This window comes from Mixophyes fleayi, chromosome 6, assembly GCF_038048845.1.
Source record: "Mixophyes fleayi isolate aMixFle1 chromosome 6, aMixFle1.hap1, whole genome shotgun sequence".
Classification (NCBI taxonomy): domain Eukaryota; kingdom Metazoa; phylum Chordata; class Amphibia; order Anura; family Limnodynastidae; genus Mixophyes; species Mixophyes fleayi.
Genome location: NC_134407.1, coordinates 56,853,111 through 56,873,912, shown reverse-complemented (window position 1 = coordinate 56,873,912; position 20,802 = coordinate 56,853,111). Strand labels below are relative to the sequence as shown.

Below are 20,802 nucleotides of genomic sequence, written 5' to 3'. Positions count from 1 at the left end.
TTCTTGTCACTTTCACCACTTGTGGCTGCTTGTTACTTTAGCTTAGTTGCTGCTTGTCTGGATCCTTGGAGGCCCTATTTGGTAAACAAAAAATGGGTACATGAAATTTAGAAAAGTTTAACAATCCCCGGCATTAAATCAATATATCACCCACGTTTTATAATTAGGCCCTCCCTTTATGCCCACATGCTTTAGTCACACATGCCTCCCCCTTCTGCCCACATGCTTTAGTCACACCCCACCTCTGCCCAGTACCATTAGCCACACATGCCCCCCTTCTGCCCCAGCACCTTTACCCACACATGTCTTCCCCCAGCACCTTTAACCACACATGCCCCCCTCTGCCCCCGGCACCATTAGCCACACATGCCCCCCTCTACCCCAGCACCATTAGCCACACATGCCTCCCCCCTGCCCCCAGCACCTTAAGCCACACATGTCCCCCTATACCCTGCAGCTTCAATCACCCCCCCCTCACACACGCTAGCTCCCCTATCACAGTACCCCTTCCTCTTACCTTTTTTCTACACGAGAGACTCCAGGAACAAAAAGAAATGCTGCAGCACCTGCACACTACCACAGAACTCCATCAGCCCACCTACACTGTGTACCATGTGACCACTGCAGTCACGTGACCCAGTGATGTGAAGCTGCTACAGAGATGCGATGGAGACAGCCTTTGCGGGCTGTGCAGGGGCTGTCACATCGCATAGTACTCACTGCGGGGACATCATCCATTCACAGAATATTGTACTACAAGCTGTAGTACAATATTCTGTGAATGAATGATGCCCCCTACACGATGTGACAGCCCCTGCACAGACCGCAAAGGCTGTCTCCATCGCATTACCACTGGACCACCAGGTGGCCCAAAGTACAATTCTACTGTCCGTCCCGGGGGACATATGCCCCCCTACCCACTGGCCCAGCCTGCCCCTGCAAATGGGGATGGACAGGGAATTTAATCTACTTGGTAAAAAGTTTATGTTGAGGGGGTTAGACAGAATGAGGAAGCTAATGATAAAGGTGAGCATTAATGGGGTGTTTTGATGAGGTTGAGGGAGTTAATAATTAAGGGATAATGATTATAAATGGGATTTCTTCTTCATCCACTCGGGGGACACTGCTACCATGGGGTTGTATGAGGACGCATGGAGTTGGCACTTAAATAGTTCACAACTAAGTTTGCAGCTGACTCCTCCCCTCTGCAACCCCACAGACCCCAGTCTTGTTTAAGTGCCCAAGGAGTTGGGCTGTGTTTAGTACTGCTTGGCTGTTTAGTTTAGGATTTATTATTTTTCTTGTTCTATTCTAGTAATGTTAGGTGAGGATAAGTGTTGATTAACATTTTTTTGCTCTTAGGTTTCTAATGGAACTATGTTCCGTTTTTATTTTTAAAAAAGAAAAGAAACAGAAGACCAACAAAAGAATCTTATAATCTTCAGACTGCGGGCAGTGACAACGCTATGCGGCTGTACGCTGATTGTACGCTCCTCTGAGCAGGGCCATCTCTCCTCCTGTTTCCACCACTTCTAACTCTGCTCTCCAGCTACTTAGCCCTCCTCCTCGAGGGTCCTCCACCCCACGTCCACTCTCGCTCCCTCCTCCCCCCTGGGGGTCTCCCTGTCTTCCGCGCCCTCCTTCTTGGGCCCCGTCGTTTGCAGATCCTCCCTCCCCCTTCCCCGCCCTCTCTAGCTGTGCATTGAGCTTACTGAGTTGCTGTGTTTACTGTACTGTGCTGTCTCCCATTGTGTTGTAGTTTTGTTTGTCTCTGTGCGGCGCTGCGGATGCCTTGTGGCGCCTTATAAATAAATATTAATAATAATAATAATATTACCTCAGATATTTATATTACTGTTTTGAGGCTATTATCTAGAGTCAGAACTAGTAAATATTTTACTGTACATGAACTAGAATTCTTGTGCAGAATTTTATACCTGTTCACAATGTTCTGTCAGATGACCTGTGGGTCAAACAGACCAGGGGGCCATTTGTGCACAGTGTGAATCTGTCCTCAGCAGCTAAGTACCCCACTGGGGAATAACTAGTTAATGAGGCTCCTTGTGGTAATAGAGAGAAAACTGTCTATATATATCTAACTACAGTTTAGTTTTATTCTAGAAGCTCTAAAGTTAATGGAGACAGTATTTTACATGAGTGTTCAGTCAATGATTGAGATATTAAATTTACTATTCAGAGATTAATTTCCATACTGTTTTGAGGCATTAGCGAGGGTCATAACAAAAGTGATTATACTGTCTATTATCTCTGTGGTGTGATTGTTTATGACCTGTCTGTTTCTTTTTAAATAATTACATATAAAGACTGAGGAGGAGCATGTCATTTTCCTATAGGACTGCTCCCCCTTCACAAATTGGTATGTTCCTTGAAGCCAATTCACAGAACTGGACAGTAGACAGTTGAAGAAACTCCTGAGCAGTTTTACTTCACAAGCACTGATCAGCATTATATACTGTGTGTGACTGACAGGCTGCTCTCTATCAGCAGTATATACTGTGTGTGACTGACAGGCTGCTCTCTATCAGCAGTATTTTCTGTGTGTAACTGGCAGGCTGCTTTCTATCTGTGGGTACTACGGGTATCACTGCTACTGATAAGCAGTATATACTGTTTGTGGCTGACAGGCTGCTCTCTATCAGCAGTATATACTGTGTGTCACTGACAGGCTGCTCTCTATCCGCAGTATATACTGTGTGTGACTGACAGGCTGCTCTCTATCAGCAGTATATACTGTGTGTGACTGACTGGCTGCTCTCTATCAGCAGTATATACTATGTGTGACTGACAGGCTGCTCTCTATCAGCAGTATATACTGTGTGTGACTGGCAGGCTGCTCTCTATCAGCAGTATATACTGTGTGTGACTGGCAGGCTGCTCTCTATCAGCAGTATATACTGTGTGTGACTGGCAGGCTGCTCTCTATCTGTGGGTACCACGGGTATCACTGTTACTGATAAGCAGTATATACTGTGTGTAACTGACAGGCTGCTCTCTATCAGCAGTATACTGTGTCTGCCAGACAGGTTGCTTTCTATCTACAGGTACTCTGCCCTAGACATGGTTCTGGAGGGATGAGTACCTTATATCAGTTTTGCCTTACACATATCTGTACAAATAGAATATTTACTAATTCCTTCACATAGTTATCAACTTATTGTTGAGATTCTTCTATTGTGAGGATTATTCTGTTATATATATTAACATAGGATTGTGTTGGGTACAACTCTGGGTTTATCCCTGTAGAGTTAGGAGATGTGTATGTGTATTTATATAAACACATAATGCTATATATACGCGCTTAACTGAAACTTTTCATGTTTGGTCCGGAACTGGACAGTATGATTAGCCAGGCAACTGGAGGTAAAAATACATTCCTGCCGGTGAATGTCCCTAAATCACGAACTCCGTGTTTTAGGTGTTCTTGGAAATCCTTTCCTGTGAGTTCAGCCCGCCAATAGCGGTAGACTCCTTGCAACTCGAGGACAGTCGTATACGGGTAGAGATGCTTACTCCAGAAGGCGTCCAAATCCCAAGATCTAAAAAAAAATACTAATCCGCATGACGGGACCTTCCTCTCCTCGCGACTGCGGAGGTAGGGGGTCACCTACAATTATTCAAATATCTGTGGGCGGTGTCCACCTAAAATATTTGGATTTTGGGGATCATGTCCAGAGTGGCAGAAACACCAGGGGCTTTGTTCAAACCTGTTCTTGGTGCCCAAACAGGACGGTTCATTTCGATCATTCTTCACCTCAAGGGGGCTAAACCAACATCTACGAGTAGACAAGTTTCGGATGGGATCAGTCCTTACTTTTTACAGTTGGAAGCTACCATTATCAATTCAGGGCTTTTCCCTTTGGCTTTCCACAGCCCAGAGTGTTTTCACAAAGATTATGGCAGTAATGGCAGAACGTTTACGTGCCTTGGGAGAAAACATTATTCTGCATTTGGACTATTTTCTCCTCAAAGACTTGTTAGGTCCTTTTCTCTATTAGCATCTGCCCCTGTCTATTTGAATTCTGGAGCAACACGGTTGGATAATCAATTATTCTAGATCCCAATGGATGCCCTCACAGAGGATGAGGTTTCTAGGATTAATAATGGACACCACTTTTCAGAAGATCGTTTTCCAGAACCTTCTCTACAGATTGGCGGTTGCTTACTCTGGATCAATTTCAAATATAAGTGCAGGATCACAGGAGATCCAAAATAGGTTGAACTTGATGGACTGGTGTCTTTTTTCAACCTCATCTGTTCCAGCAATTTCGGCAGTGTTTATTCCCGGAGTGAACAACTAAAAGCGGATTATCTCAGCAGGCATGCAATTCTTCTGGGAGAATGGGAACTGCATCCTCAGGTGTTTCAGGAGTTAGTCTGGAAATGGGGCCTGCCAGATCTGGTTCTGATGGCATCCAGACACAATCACTAGGTTCCAAAATTCTGCGCAAGAACCATAGTTTCTCTGGCTGTGGTGGTGGAGTTAATGTCCATGAGGTGGGACTCCTGTTCAGGATATCACTTTTCACCGATTCCGATGATTCCGCGGGTTCTAAGGTCGAGTACTGTTGGAAGGTTTGACGATCATTTTGGTGGCACCGAATTGGCTCGGTTGGCTCTCCCAATGTTCCTCCATTAGCCCCGTGGGATTTGAAACTTGTTATTGAGGTTCTTCAACGGCCTTCATTCGAAAATGGATCTACTCAACGTGTGTAGGAGCTTGGAGCCTTGTCCCGTAAGGTTCTTTATCTGGTGTTCCATGAGAAAAGGACGGTTCATAGGACCGTACCTATTTTCTTGCCTAGGGTGGTTCCTGTTTTTTATTTAAATCATGAGATAGTGGTTCCGGTCTTTAGAGAAGATAATGCGCCTTTTTCCTCTGTTAGTCTGGACGTGGTCCGGGCTTTATGGGTTTATGTGGACAGGACTTCTGCTGGTTGCAGGACTGACTTTCTTTTTGTTCTTTACGAACTTCATAGGAGAGGTTGGCTGTCCACCAAGCAGACCATTGCTCGTCGGATTAGATCTATGATTAAGCTTGCTTATGTGTGTATAAAACTACCTGTGCATTAGATTCTCACGGTGCACTCTACCTGTGCGGTGGGAGCTTACTGGGCTGCTCGCCATGGAGCATCTGCAGATCAGCTGGGTAGAGCGGCGACCTGGTCCTCAGTTCATACCTTTACGAGGTTTTGCCAGTTCAGCAATTTTGCGTCTGCGTGCGCCAGTTTCGGCCACAGTGTTTTGCGGGCTAATAGACCAGAGATTTCCCTTCCTTAGGGGCTACTTTAGAAGGTCCCCATGGTAGCAGTGTCCCCCAGAGTGGATGAAGGAGAAAAGAAGATTTTTGTACTTACGTTTAATCTCTTTCTCCGATTCCATCTGGGGGACACTGCGTTCCTTCCCTTTTGCTTTTCTACAGTTAGTTGTTGAGCCCTTTTCTTGGGACTTTAGTATTACTGAGGTCTGTGGGGTTGCAGAGGGGAGGAGTCAGCAGCACACTTAGTTGTTAACTATTTAAGTGCCAACTCCATGCGCCCTCATACAACCCCATGGTACCAGTGTCCCCCAGATGGAATCAGAGAAAGAGATTTAACGTAAGTACAAAAATCTTTTTTTTTTTTATGATGTTGGTGTAAATTAATTATGGTGTTGAGGGAGTTAATGATTATAAAGAGGTCAATGATGTTGATGGGGTTGTTATGATAAGGCTAAAGGATTTAATGACTATGAGGGGGATGACGTGGCACTGCTGTGTTAAAATTTGTCAGCCTGCATGTAATGTGTAGGTAGAGGGGTGGCAGTGGTAATACTGTAATGTGAGGGAAGGAGGCATTTGTGTAATGTGTGGGGAGAGGGGTGGGGCTGTTTCCAGCTTATTGTCATAAGATTTTGGTTGTTTTTTTGCTTTGTTTTGAAATCTAACATTTGGAAACGGTGGTTAGTTTTTTTTACAAAAGTAAAGTGTGGGTATTCGGCGGGGAGGTTGGGCTGGGTGATTGTTTGACTAGGGTGCCAAGAAACAATGCACCGGCCCTGCTTACCTGGGCTTTCTTCTCTGCCCTAGCTAGCTCTTGGCTCTGGACATAAGTGAACAAAGGGTCCCACACACATGCGATTTAGGACTATGGGGCCTATTTATGAAGCTCTAGACTATGCGGGAACTATTTTTTCTGCATCATTTAGACATTTTTAAGTAAAATGTTGATTTAAGAAAAGCCTAATGCAGGAGATATTGAATAACTCCTGCATTAGGCAAAGTAGCACATTATAACGCAGTTCCCATAATACTCAATGGGGACTATGGAGTGAGTAATTTTATCAAGACCCGGATGGTTTCGCCATTTGAAGATGGCGTTAGTGATTCAAGCCTATAGGGAGAGCATTACAGCAGAGGGATCTTCAGATCCCTCTCCAGCAGCGTTGCTGCTCTAACCTGCACTGTTTAATGCAAATGGAAACTGCGCATACACAGTAAAGACTTTGGGTCAGAATCCGAAGTCATTAGAAAAGAGTCATTGCCGGGATAGCCTCCTGTCTAATGCGCTGTCCTGGCATGACTTCTATAGTAAATTACCATAAAATTCAATACTCAACATGGCAAAAATCTGATAATTCTTAATTAGGTAACATAACCTTTACTTGTGGGCATGACTATTCACCTGTTTGGTTCCTGACCTATACTGGATAGTGTTCTCTCAGACCTGCTCACCCCTCCTCTGAAGTGGTAACATTTCACATGTTTGCTGCCTCTCTGTATACAGCAGGATGTCACTGGGTCACTCAATCAGATGTTGTGTCTCTCAGTCATGCTGTTATATTGTGAGTCATTGCTTTATATTCCCCCTGACTGATCTCTCCTATCCATCATCCTGTCACATTCTGAAGTACTTTCTCCCTCAAATCAGTCCCATTTCACTCATATTCTCTCTCTCATGATCAGGGCCGGTGCTAGGATCCCCGGCGCCCTAGGCGCAATTTTGAAATCCGCCCCCCCTCCAAAATAAATCCGCCACCCACCCCCAAAATAGCCACCCCCAGGACTTTCCTTACCTCATACTCCATAACGCTGCTCCTCTCTGCAGGGTCCCGTCCCTCACTGACACTGTCGGGCCCTGATGATGATGTCACGCCCGACAGTCAGTGAGGGGAGGGGGAGTGGAGGAGACGGAGGTGCACCCGCCCCATGAGCTGTTGTAGGGGGCCGTTGCGGCGATGGTGATCCATAGCTGTGCGGCGGCCGTGGAAGGTATGCCCGCGGTCGCCGCACAGTTTTACAGTATAAAGTATACCTGCTTTTTAATCCTGTGGCGCCCTTCAGAGCCCGGCGCCCTAGGCAACTGCCTAACGTTGCCTAATGGGAGCGCCGGGCCTGCTCATGATGTACTTTGCTCTTGTGGAAGTCGGTCCCTTAAATGCTTCCTAGATTATCAGGGGATACGAGAACCTCCTCCCCTCAGTCCCAGGTCTCTGGTTGTCATGCTCTCCTCTCTTCTGTTAAGCGCATACCAGCCTTATGTTGTTAATAAACCGTTCCTGGTCTATCTCCAGTGATCTCTTGACAAAGCAGATACTTTTTAGTATGTGGCCTGGTGGGAAGGACTGACAGAATGCAGTAAGAGCGGCAGGAGGGCGCCTGCTCCAACGGCCTACCCACTTGTCCACCATCCAGGCCATTGAAAGAAAACTTGTGTAGCACAGTGTGCTCCACCCTCTGGATAGCCCACCAGCCCACCATCCCACTTTTGCTTATGCTGTTGGGCTGTCATGGGAAGAAGAATACTTTAGGATAGAGTTCTCTATCTGCCAGCAACTCACCAGCTTTGCTTTTTGGCTGTCTGGGGATGAAGAGCGCTCAGCACAGGATACCCCACTTACCAGGCAGCTCACTAGTTTGCCCACCACTTTTTTCACCAACTTTTTACCATATCATGGTGAGGATGGGTGCTCACACAGGGTGCCCCGCCACCAGCTAACCCATCAGTATGCCCACAATTTTGGGGTAACAGAGATTACCGGCCACCAGACCCCTGCCCACTAGCCTTTCCTACTGTCTGCCCCTCAATATGTAACGTTTTCTCCCTCCCCTCTGTGTGTTGCAACCTCTCCCTCTGTCTCACCCTCAGTTTGTGACAATCTCTGTCTCCTTACCACCCCTCCACATATGGCTGTCTCCTCCTCTGTCCCTCTCCTCATGTAACTGCTTCTTCATCCATGGGAGAAAGCCTCTCCCTCTGTCTCTCACTCCCTTCCCTCCACACATGAAAGCTTCTCCCTGTCTGCCTGTCCGCGTGTGGCTGCCACTTCCCATGTAACAGCCTCTCCTTCTGTCTACCCCTCCTCCTACATGTGACAGCCTACCCACTGCCTCTACTGCTGCGTGTGATAGCCTAATCTTCTGTCTCCCAGTCCTTCCCCATGTGACAGCATTTCCCACTATCTCCCACAACCTTCCACATGTGACAGCCTCTCCCACTATCTCCCACAACCTTCCACATGTGACAGCCTCTCCCACTATCTCCTACAACCTTCCACATGTGACAGTCTCCACATTTGCATGCGGCAGCCTCTTCCTTTGCCTCCCTTCTCCATGTTACAGACTATGCCACTGCTGCCCCCTCCATTTAACTCTGTGTTTCACAGCTTCTTCCTCTGTCTTACCACAGCCTGCCCTGCATGTGCGAGTCTCCCATCTGTCAAAACAATACACAGTCCTGGAAAAAGGAGACACCAGTGTGGGCTTTATAGACACACACAATTTCCTGCAGGAACTGCCTCCAAAACAAACATTTTCATCAGCTCATAAAATACTATTGTGGTAGTCCTGTAACGGTCAGATTAGCATTCTGCAGAACCAGCAGTTGTTTGCTTTTACACATTAAGGGGCTCATGCAGAGTTGGATGTACTTGCACCCCGAACATGAGGTAGATGCACATATGAAAAGGACATTTACATGCATTAAAGATTCGTCCTGCTCTACATCACTAGCATAGGTTTACATCAGAAATGAGAAGTGTGTGTACTTACACCCCCACGACAGTGTAGTTAAAGTATAGAGATAGTGTATAAATATGGCTTGACAGTGTTAGAAGTAAATGTGAAAGTTAATTTACCATATTTGTACCCAACATCATAATGTAATGAAGAGCCATACACACAGGAGAGAATAGTGTTGTGACTTTCATTATTATGAAAGTCACATTTACCAAATATAATCTAATTAATTCAAACTCAAATACAAATTACATTAAATATGAATATCAGTTGTTTTCCTCTTTAAAAATCATATGCGAGACTTCCTTTCTTCACTAGAAATGGAAATATCAATTAAATAATGTGAATAGGTGGTCGAAACTTCATATAACATCAGCAATAGCGGTCAATAAGCAATCAGCCTGGATAGTGCTGCTGATTGTAATCCTCATCATTGGGTCTCATTGAACCAGCCCTCACAGGACATACGCCTCCTGACAGGTGTATTGATGTGTCCAGTTGTACTTCAGTCACAATTATGTGAACATGCCCTTGTTGAATGCTGCCTAGTCTTGGCCACCCATTCCCTCCAGCGCTTTACCTCTCAAAATGTAAGGTGTCGTAAGTGGAAAATGCTACAAAATCTCCATACTGACGTATGCGAATGCATTTTTCCTGCGCATGTGCAGTATGGAAACGCATATTTTTTACGCAGCTCATAATTTTGCCTTACAAATTGTGCCTTGTATATGTTCATTGAACTGGGGATGATTGCATATGCTTGTGCTACAGTTTTCAGTTCAGTCAATAACTAGCAGGGCATATCTAGAGCCTTGTATAATATGCTGAGCCATTTCTGCTGCCTAGTGTTACATACTAAGTCATACCTGTTGGAAAGCTGTTGCAGGTCTGGGGGTGTACCAGAGTGGACCGCAGAGCTAGGAACTCAGTGGGCTGTGGGCAGAAGTGGTTTAAGTGCGGTGGCAGAGGAGGATTTAAAGTAAAGGGGTTTTTTTTAAGTTTCTTTCCTTTGTACCTTGTTGGGCCCTGGCTTTAGGGGTGTGATATTGAAAAAAAAAAAAGTAAAAAAATGATGCCTCTTCTTATACCTTGTTTGTGGTGTGGCCATTTCTAGACAATACAATTCCCTTTCCACAAAAGCAAACTAATCTGCACTACAAAGAAATAACCTGCTCCCCTTACTAGCAGACGTGTGCAGGCAGGAACTAGAAGAAGAGATGTAATACTGCTATTTTAGTTTCTAATACAAGCACTAAACATCATATCTGCCAAATAAGAACATGTGTTACAAAAAAACACAGCGCTGTTTGATTTACCACTCTCCTGTGTTATCAGCACTGGTAGGAGAAGTGGAGAATCAGCAGGGACAAATTCTTCCGCATCCTGACATAAAACATCCACAGTTCTGCTAGTTGAGTAAGTTATAAAAGCTGCTATATATGAAAGACATATTCTATAAAAAAAAAACACAAGACTATTTCATGAAAATTGATATCTACTGCATCCTGCTCTGAATTCGCATTCCCAACTCATATTCTGTGCAATTTAAGGAGATAGGCAGTTTGTCTTCCAGTCAGCTGTATGTCATGTTCAAATAGACTCACATTATTTAAGTCGTCCTTTGTCAGAGACAGGGTCTGTTTTACCAATGTGGGTATTGACTTGGTGTAGAGGGTTAGGGTTGTGGTAGTGCTGGAGTTAGTTTAGTGTTTCCAAACAGTATTGCAGTTCTAAGATTCTCACAGCCTGTCTCCCAAGTTTGTATAGTGATCAGGAACAGGCCTCAGGTGAGTTGATTTTGGAATTTGCATACAAAGGGTGCAATGGATATCAGAATTTTTCCATAGGATATGTCTATTTCTTACTACAACTAAAACAGTCCAGGCATTATATAGATTAACTTGACATTATACAGCTTACATAGGCATTGTATAAAATACCTAGAATTTATACTTTTGTCTGTAACATATACATATGTAATTAGTTCCCAGGCTGTGTGTGTGTGCTGTATGGAACTGTAAAAGGATGATGTACAAAGGAGGAACTGTCACCTCAGTGATTTGAGGAGGTATGGTAGCCACATTGCTGCAGTGCTGCCCTCTACTGTCTTCTTCTAGCCAAATACATACATTACAAATCATGGCTATTCAGCTAGGACCAGTGCACTGCGTGTTATCCTTACTGTGATAATAACAACCATATATGGTGACATTAGCCAAAAAAGGTGGTTTGCATGGAACATTATGAGCAAACCTAATAAAAAAAATAAAATATTTTTTTTGTTTTGGTTACATGCTGATAAATATCTAGTGACAACAGACAACATTTTTGCGTTACGGAATATGTTGGCGCTATAAAAATAACTAAAAGATGATGATGATGATGATGATGATGATGATGATGATGATGCTACTGATCTCTATACAATACATGGTAACCAGTATATAATACAGTCCCAATGGTAATCACTGTATAATGCAGATTCTATTCTGGGGGCTGCTATATATTATTGGTGACCATAAATATTGGTGACCATTTTATAATGCAGAACCTGATCTGGTAGTTCTGTAAATAAATGAATCTGGTGATTATTATACTATACAAACCAAAATTGGTGGTTATTGTACAATACAGAGCTTAGATGTTAGCTTCAATGCGGTAAAGACCAAAATCTCTAGTGGCTACTATGCAATATGGACCAGATTTATGAGTATTAAACAAACAATAGCACAAAGTATCTAAGCAGATGGATCAAGAAATTGGTCTTTGGAACTTGAAACATTTCATTCAGGGTTGCAAGCCACCCAAACATGTTCCTATTTTACAAAGACCATAGCTCCAAATTGGCGAGCCCCACATCCTTTGGCTCCCGAAAATTGGGACTGTCAACTAAAATCAGAGCTATATTTTATTTACACTAGTAAGTATTAGGAATTGTTAGTTTTCACGCAGGGGCTCTTCAGCAAATGAAGACAATCTGCATTTCCAGTTCTATCCACTAGATAGAGGCATTGTGCTGCACAGAGAAATCATGATTGTTTTGCAGGAATTCCTCACCATTTCCTTGCAGTCACATCATCAATCCATCTGTTACAAATAGCATAATATAAATGAACTAGTTAGAATGTTTAATATACTCTGACACATTAGTATGTTGATTGTACCTATTTTAACAAACTATGGTAAATCGTCCACAATTTCATAGGTTTACTGTACTAACGTTGGACATTTCATCATCAGGTATTTATATAGCGGCACTAATTCCACAGCGCTGTACAGAGAACTCACATCAGTCCCAGAACTTACAGTCTAAATTTCCTAACACACACACACACACTTTGGCCCCTTATCTAGAACTTTATAATGTTATGTACTATAACATTTGGACAACTTCTTAGTTACAAATCTTCTTCTCCTAAAGTACTAAATACTTTTTGGAGCCTAATTTATGCGTTTACACCCAATCCCCAGCAGTCTCTGAGGACATGTATAAGCTATACTTGCCAACTCTCCCAGAATGTTCGGGAGACTTCTGGATTCGGGATGGGTCTCCCGGACTCCCAGGAGTGTATGGCAATCTCCCGAATCTTCCCATTTCCTAGTGAAGTGGGCAGAATTAGGTCTCCGGGAATTGCGGCATTTGGCTGTAAAATGACGTGTTTGCATCATTACGTCACGGGGGCCAGGCCAAAATGACACGATTTTCGGGTCCCTACCCCCTGCACGCCCACCTCCCCCGGCAGCTCCCGGAAGCCAACTACAAGAAGTTGGCAAGTATGGTATAAACAGAGGCTCTGAAGCCACACAGTTACCCGGAAACCCCAACCTAATTGTGAAGTCTCCATTCCTTGAAGCTTGTATATATAAGAGAAATACATGGCCACATCTAGCCCTTATTCAGCCACAATCTGTCTTCCATTAGAAGGACTGTCTTATGCTCATGCATTTAGCAAGCACCTTTGAACAGGGACAATGGTACAAGATAGGTGCATGATATCACAAAAATATTTGCACTTTGGCCCAATATTTTTGGTGCTTGGAAATACCCCTTATGGATTTTGAAAAAACACTGCGACATTATAATGAAACAGGTGGCAGGTAACTGGAACAGAGTGTACACACTGAAAGTCATAAGTTCAACAGAGACATGGAGAGATAACATAGAAAACATCCTGTACTGGTGAGGACTCTGAACATGCTCTGATTACAGATGATACGGATTTAATATTAGCATTTATCTAATCTATCACAATCTGCTGCCCTTCAGCACATGAAATGGAAGACGTTTTCGTTATCTTCGGCTCCTTTATTGAAGCAGGTCCCGTGGATGATGATGCAGACTCCAAAGGTAAGTATGAGGCATAGGAGGAACTGGGGGGGACAACTATTAGGCATAGGAGGAACTGCCGGCACAGCTATTAAGCATAGAAGAAACTGGGGGACAACTATTAGGCATAGAAGGAACTGGGGGCACAGCTATTATGCATAGAAGAAACTGGGGGGACAACTATTAGGCATAGAAGGAACTGGGGGCACAGCTATTATGCATAGAAGGAACTCGGGGCACAACTATTATGAATATAAGAAAAAAGGAACTGGGGGCACAACTATTATGCATATAAGGAACTGGGGGCAAAACTATTATGCATTGGAGGAACTGGGGGCACAACTATGAGGCTTAACATGAATTGGGGGCACAACTATGTGAAATAAAACTGGAGGCACAGGTTTAAGGCATAATATGAACTGTGGACACTATTGTGTGGTGTTATTATTATTATTATTATTATTATCTTTAATTTATAAGGCACCACAAAGGGTCAGCAACGCCGTACATGACATATACAGAAGACAGTGAGCCTAACACAACATGATACAGGAAGAACAAAAAAAACAAACAAAAAAAAAACATATATACACACAGACGGAGGTAACAGGGTAATGCAAATCAAATTATTTCTGGGACAATGAGTGAAAGTGATGGTAGAAATCAGCGAGAAGTAGGCCGAAGCTTAAGAAAATAGGGCTAGGGAAGCAGGCCAAGAGGTACAGAGGGTGATGGAATAGTAGAAGGAGCACACAAGGAAATAGGGCCCTGCTCCTGAGAGCTTACATCCTAAAGGGAAGGGGGAGACACAAATAGGGTGGTACTAACTGGGGGAGAGAACCGGATCAAGGGAATTAGGAGGAGGACTCATAGACTTGAATAAAGAAGTGAGTCTTAAGGGCACGCTTGAAGCCTTTGAGAGTAGATGCTGTTATGAGCGTTTTGTTGCCATCCAATAACGATTGTCGCATCTCGATTTGTGTTTCCAACGCACAAAGATTTATTCTCAAAAAGTAGCAGAATATATTCAAGCGAAATAATAGTAAGTACAGCCGTTACTTTTTGCAGGCGCTCTGGATCCAGTGTACAGTCATTCAGGTCTGAAGTCTGCTCTAGGTGACTGAGCACTACATGAGAGCTACTGCTTATATGCACACAGAGATACAGTGAAACAATGCAGGTGGTATAGCTTGCTTCTATTGGTCCAGGCATCAGGAGGGTCCAGGGGGTTACACATCATAGGCTGATTCAATCTAAGGAATCCAAAGGTGGGGGTCTCTCCAGGGGGTGAACTCTGTTCTTCCCGCCAAACTGCTCTGTTCTTCCCGCCACACTCCAATTACAATCAGTCCATTTGCATTTGACAGTTAGTATCATATTAAAGGTTTATTCCCTAACATCAATAACTAGAGTATGCAATGTGCGATCTCTTCGCCGAATGCACCGAACAGCTGCTGATGTAAAGGGGATTAATATGATATTAGACATGACACATTTCTTTTAACCTGAACCATATTTATCACTAATATGCATATAACTTATAATATTACACATAAACACTACTATATTTCGACATAAATAACTATGTGTTGCAACTACCATTAATGTGTACTATTTTACAAATGTGTGTGTTGGTGTGAATGTATGTAAAAGCGTAAATACTGTTGTTGCCACGTGTTGCGGCTGCGTACGCCCTTCCATGCCGTAGCATGCCATACGCATTTTTTCAGACAAAGACAACCAAGTTTGCTCGATTTTAATTGAAATGACTTTATCCAATTTACTGACTCCGACAATGCTAACCTGATGTAATGTGGAAGATCGTTCCACAGCTGGGGAACAGCCCGGGCAAAGTCCTGGAGACAGGAGTGAGAAGAGGATCAGTGAAGTGGTGGTCACAGGCAGAGCGGATGGGGCAGCTAGAAGTGTAGGTAGACCTGAGATTGGAGATGTAGGGAGGGGAGGATTAAGAGCTTTAAAGGTGAGGGTGAGGAGTTTAAATTTAATTCTGTAGGCCATGGGGAGCCAATGTAGTGACTGTTGGAGGGAGACAGCAGAGGTAGAACGGTGGGAGAGAAAAAGGAGGTGGGCAGCAGCATTGAGGATAGACTTAAGAGGGTCAAGGTGAGAATTAGGTAGGCCACAGAGAAGGAGGTTTCAGTAGTGAATGCGAGAGATTACAAGCATGGGTTTTTGTAGCTTCCGTGGTGAGAAAGGGATGTATCTTGGATATATTCCGAAAGTGGAAGTAGCAGGATTTTGAGAGGGACAGAATGTGAGGTTTGAAGGAGAGGGAGGAATCAAGGATGACCCCAAGGCAACGGACTTGAGGGACAGAAACGAGGGTAGTGTTATTAACGAAATAGAGAGGGGGGGGGGGGGGGGGGGAGTCCTGGAAGGGGGAAAGACGATAAGTTCAGTCTTGGAAATATTGAGTTTAAGGAAGCGTTGGGACATCCAAGATGAGATGGCCAAGAGACAGCAGGAGGCACGAGACATATGGGAAGGGGAGAGGTCATCAGCATAGAGGTCGCACTGGAGGCCAAAGGGGCGGATGAGGACACCAAGGGAGGAGGTGTAGAGGGAGAAAAGCAGGGGGCCAAGAACGGAGCCTTGGGGAACGCCAACAGGTAAGGGAAGAGGGGGGGGGGTGTAGAGTCATGTGTAGAGACTGAGAAGGAGCGGTTGGTGAAGTAAGAAGAAAACCAGGAGAGGAAAGTGTTACAGTGGCCTATAGATTTGAGAGTTTGCAAAAGGAGTGCGTGGTCAATGGTATTGAAGGCAGCAGAGAGGTCAAGAAGTATAAGAATGGAGTAGTGTCTGTTGGATTTAGCGAGGAGGAGGTCATTAGTGACTTTAGTGAGGGGAGTTTCAGTGGAGTGGAGGGGGTGAAAACCAGATTGGAGCAGGTCAAGGAGTGAGTGAGAAGAGAGAAAGGAGGCGAGACAGTTGTAGACAACCCGTTCAAGGCGTTTGGAGGCAAAAGGAAGAAGCGAAATAGGGCGGTATTTAGAGAATGAGGCAGGATCAAGGGACGGTTTCTTGAGTGTGGGGGAGACAAGAGCATGTTTAAGAGAGGAGGGGAAGATTCCAGAGGAGAGGGAAAGGTTGAGGAGGTGGAGCGGAGGAGGTGGGAGCCGATTGGGTCCTGTGGGTAAGTGGAGGGGGGTGAGGAAAAGAGAAGGGTATAACATGAACGTTTATTTGTAGATCCCATTACTATTAATATTATAATGATATTAAAATAAGAAATAATTAAATAATATATAAATATATATACACAGCGGTCAAAGAGGATATCTAGTAATGTTTACGATGAAAACAGTAAAATAAGTGGCATATGGTATAACATCATATGCGTGTGTGTTTGTGTATGTGTACAACTGGCACTGCTGGGCTTGAATAGATTTTTGCCGGTGCACTGGTGGAAAAAGGTTGCTGACCCCTGGGTTCAGGGCCGGACTGGCCATCTGGCACTTCTGGAAAATGCCAGAAGGGCCGATGGCTAAATGGGCCAGGGCAAGCAGTGTTTCTTTAAAAAAAAACAAAAAGTACTTTTTTTTCTCCAGCAGGTGGCACACCCTGGGGGGGGGTTGAGAGTTACAGGGGGCACAGTCCAGGAACTGGGCACCCATTTTAAAAAGTGAAGGAGCCGGCATTCCAGTGCCAAGTACATGGCAGGGTGGAACTATATGCTGCTCAGGACCGCCTGCAGTGTCTGAAGGAGGAAGCCTGGAGCATACAACAGGTAAGGTAACTTTAAAAAAAAGAAGACTGTAATATACTGCACAAAAACCATCTGGAAATGGCATTGTTTTTATACATGAGCAAACACTAAGGAATAGAATTAACTGATTAGCTCATTTTTATAATGGTTATTTAGCACTGAACTTAACTGATATATTGAGATATTGAAATATACAGTTATATCTATTTTGCTTTACTTTATAGTCATAATAAACTTGTTATTGATATTGATTATTATGAAGTTATTGGTCTCCAGTATTTAAAGCGGTATATGATCTGTATAATCCGTCAGGGTTGTTTGTAAGCTGGGGTTAGTGATATTCTTAAAATGTTGGTTTTAGAGCTGCACTACCACCCAGGGTTGCTATATGTATATTTTTGTTTCTGGGGCTCTGCCAGTTCTGTAAAACACACTAGCTGCTCAAGGCACAGTCAGTCAGGGTGACCGCATTGGTAGCACCAGCAGGACCACCTCCATTCCTCTGCCCAAAGGATTGCACAATGCCATATATAGACAGTGCACAGCCTTATTGTAAACATACGATGTGCACCCTCTAACCCCACCTCTATACACTTTGTGTTTGTGTCTCTTTGTCTTCACATTGTGGGTGTCTGTCCTTTCCTTCGCCCCCTTTATGTGTCTGTCTCTCTTTGCACCTATTATCACATGTATCTCCTCACCTTTTTCTACCATTTCCCAGTATCTATTTTTCCCCTGTGCAACCATGTCCAATGCCACCTCTCACTCCTGCCTACAAGGCTTCTCTTGTGCTGCTCCCCACTTATGGAATTTCTTACTACGCTCAACCCAGCTTTCCCACAGTCTTCAAACACTCTCTGAAAACCTCTCTTTTTTTTTTTTTTTTTTTTTTTTTTAGAGGTGACCTTATCCTCGAAAACACTATTCACACTAATGCACCGTCACAACTGTCATAATCTCAAATCTGAACAACATTCACTCCTCTTGTTCCTCTCTAATGTGCAGGGTCTTCCATTCCCTTTGTTTTCAAGTGTTCATTTATTTAGTCTACCTAGTATGTCCCTGTTTTATGAATGTACTATTTTCCCTACTGTATGGCTCTGTGGAGCACTGTGGTGCCTTAGAAATCTACGATAATAAATAATATTTATGCCACCTAACTGAACCTCAAAATTCTGGTTTTAATAATTTTTCATAAGCGACTGAATGGTAAATTTTTTCTACATTGTGTGTTAGTTAGTAACTCTCTTTTGTGAATTATGATACTATGCTCTTAATTTTAGACCATAGTGCCCCAGGCCCCCCAAAGCCTTAATCCAACTCTGGGGGGAGCAGGGGGTAGTGTAATGCAGGAGGTGGCGTGATGTGTCTGAGGGGTGGCATTATGTAGCTGGTGATAAATGTAATATTTTATTATAATGTATGTGTTTTATACTGTGTGATCTGTGTCATGTACGATGTCCACTTATTGCTCGGTTTTCCATATATACATTTTCCAACAGGTCCCAACATTCCAGGATCTATGCAAGAATCCAGTACCAGGTTGTGAAAGCTGCAATAACTGGTAGGTGAGAGCAACACCATTTTAATACATAAAGGGGGAATTCAATTAGCTGCAGAGTGAACATCCGCGAGACACTTTGCGGCTGAAATTTGACAGAAATCCCTGTTCATTTTTCCTCTCAAGGAAAATTAAGCAGAGATTTCCACCGTAATTGCCAGCAATGTGGGCTGCGCGATACTCATGTATCACATCACCAGCAATTGAGTCTCCCCCAATTTGTTATGCCACGCCACATATTGACCACGCCCCCAACATTATGCGACCACACCCCTTCACCGACGCCACTGCGCATCGGTATACATCTCTCTTCCTGTGCACGGGTGGGGGAGGGCAAAATTTCACTGTACCCAGCCCCAAATTTCTCTTGCCAGTCCTGTGCATACCATTATCTGAAACTGGTGCGCCCTATGCTGCAAATAGAGAGTCAAGCTGCACGTAACACATTAATATCTCACAGGACACCATATAACAATGAGCTTTGCAAAATGTACTGTAATTATTATTAATCTGGAACAGAGCTGGGCCTATGTGCTTTAAATGCCAGGGCTGATTTTTAGTTCCAGTTCGGCCCTGCCTGGGTTAGACACTCAGGTATTGAGGACCCGATGACGAAGGCCCTTGAACACATAGTTACAGCTTTTGTGAATGGTCTTTTACCACCTGTCCAGATCCAATTTAAAACAATTGTTGTGTGCTGGCTGATGCTGATGTGTTGTAATGAGATCTGTCCTGACATTTCTCTTTTCCTCTTACAGATCAAGCCGTTACAGTGATGGGGTTTTCTAATCAACGCATAGCCCACCATGTTAATTATAGGTCTTTTTTGCTGTTAAACATGCTTTCTTTCTTAGTCCTACAACTCTAATTAGACTAGGAAAATATTTGTTATGCAAACTACATTGCAATATTTATTGTTCTCCTGTTTGAGTGTATCTTGAGCTATCCTTTCAAAATGAGTTAAATGTTCTTGCAGCTTGGCAGAAAACTAATGTACAAGGACTGAATTATTTTTTAAATAGACAATAGGACCATAATGTTCTCTTAAAACGTGTATAAAAAATGTGGTGTGTAAATATACACACAGAAAGTATGGAGAAATGTAATACCTAAATATAAGAAATCTTATTGGCAATATTTACTATTGAAAGGAATTTGACTTTAAAATAAATATTTAATTTACCTTAAAATAACACGTGAAATATCACACAGTACATAAATTGTGAAACAACTCAAATATGCAACACAGCATAAAGTGGCAGTAAAGTGGAATCATACATTAATGTTTCAATGATGCAATGGCAAAAGCAAATAATAAGAAAACGGCATACAGTGTAGCAACAGGCTCTCTATGACCGCTGAGTCTCATAGTAAGGAACAACAAGTCCTAAAAGAGCTAAACACAAAACAGAATTATCCACATAAGGGACCCTCTATGTTGTAACTGCATGTAGATGATAGCTTTGGTAGTGCAGTGTTGCGTTACAATGAAGTCAAGTTAAATGTATAATATATATATATATATATATATATATATATATATATATATATATAGTGACAAAGGGAGGCATTTATCTGACAATATGCAAAGAAAACATACAAGCAGAGTAAGACATTGGCGCAGTTATGCACCTAGATTCAGGTTAAACCAAGTAAAGACTTATGTGTAGTTTAAAGTTGGTTAACTTACATGATTTAAAAGCTGCTTCCTCTCAGCAAACAGACAGGGTGTGTCTGTTAGTTGAAACAGAGCCAGTGATGGGCGTTTTCTCTTAAGAGAAGGTGGGTGTGTCACCTGTCCATCAAGCTAGGGCTGGGGGAGGAGTATGATGTATAAAAGCTTGTTTGTGCCATTTGTTCACTGAGACCAACGCTGGGAAAGCTGGCTGGTCCTGAGAGAGAGCTGGTCTATGTATAGCTAGCGTTTAGGGTCTCCATAATTGCTGTGAAAGTATACGGTGTCAAAACATTTACCATCCTGACAACAAAGCTACATAAAAAGGAAGAAGTTGTTCGCGTGTGCTTCTGCAGTAGCGGGCTCTTGCCACAATATATATATGGCTTTATAAATACACACACAAAACAAACAAATTTGGTAAAATGTTTACAAATGACTTTTGTGTACTTGACTACTCCTACTGACTAGATTTTCTTAATTTCTTGGGCTTATTTTG

At 43.3% G+C, this 20,802-nt stretch overlaps 1 long non-coding RNA gene across 2 annotated transcripts; it reads left to right on the top strand.

The window, feature by feature from the left end:
* Positions 1-13,290: 13,290 nt before the first annotated feature.
* Positions 13,291-20,122, top strand: LOC142160269 (uncharacterized). Of its 2 annotated transcripts, none has more exons than XR_012693124.1 (3): positions 13,291-13,361; positions 18,570-18,631; positions 19,387-20,122. It is a non-coding gene; the product is annotated as an uncharacterized LOC142160269 (long non-coding RNA). The 2 variants fall into 2 exon arrangements; XR_012693125.1 differs by lacking the exon at positions 13,291-13,361 and adding an exon at positions 16,981-17,088.
* Positions 20,123-20,802: the final 680 nt, after the last annotated feature.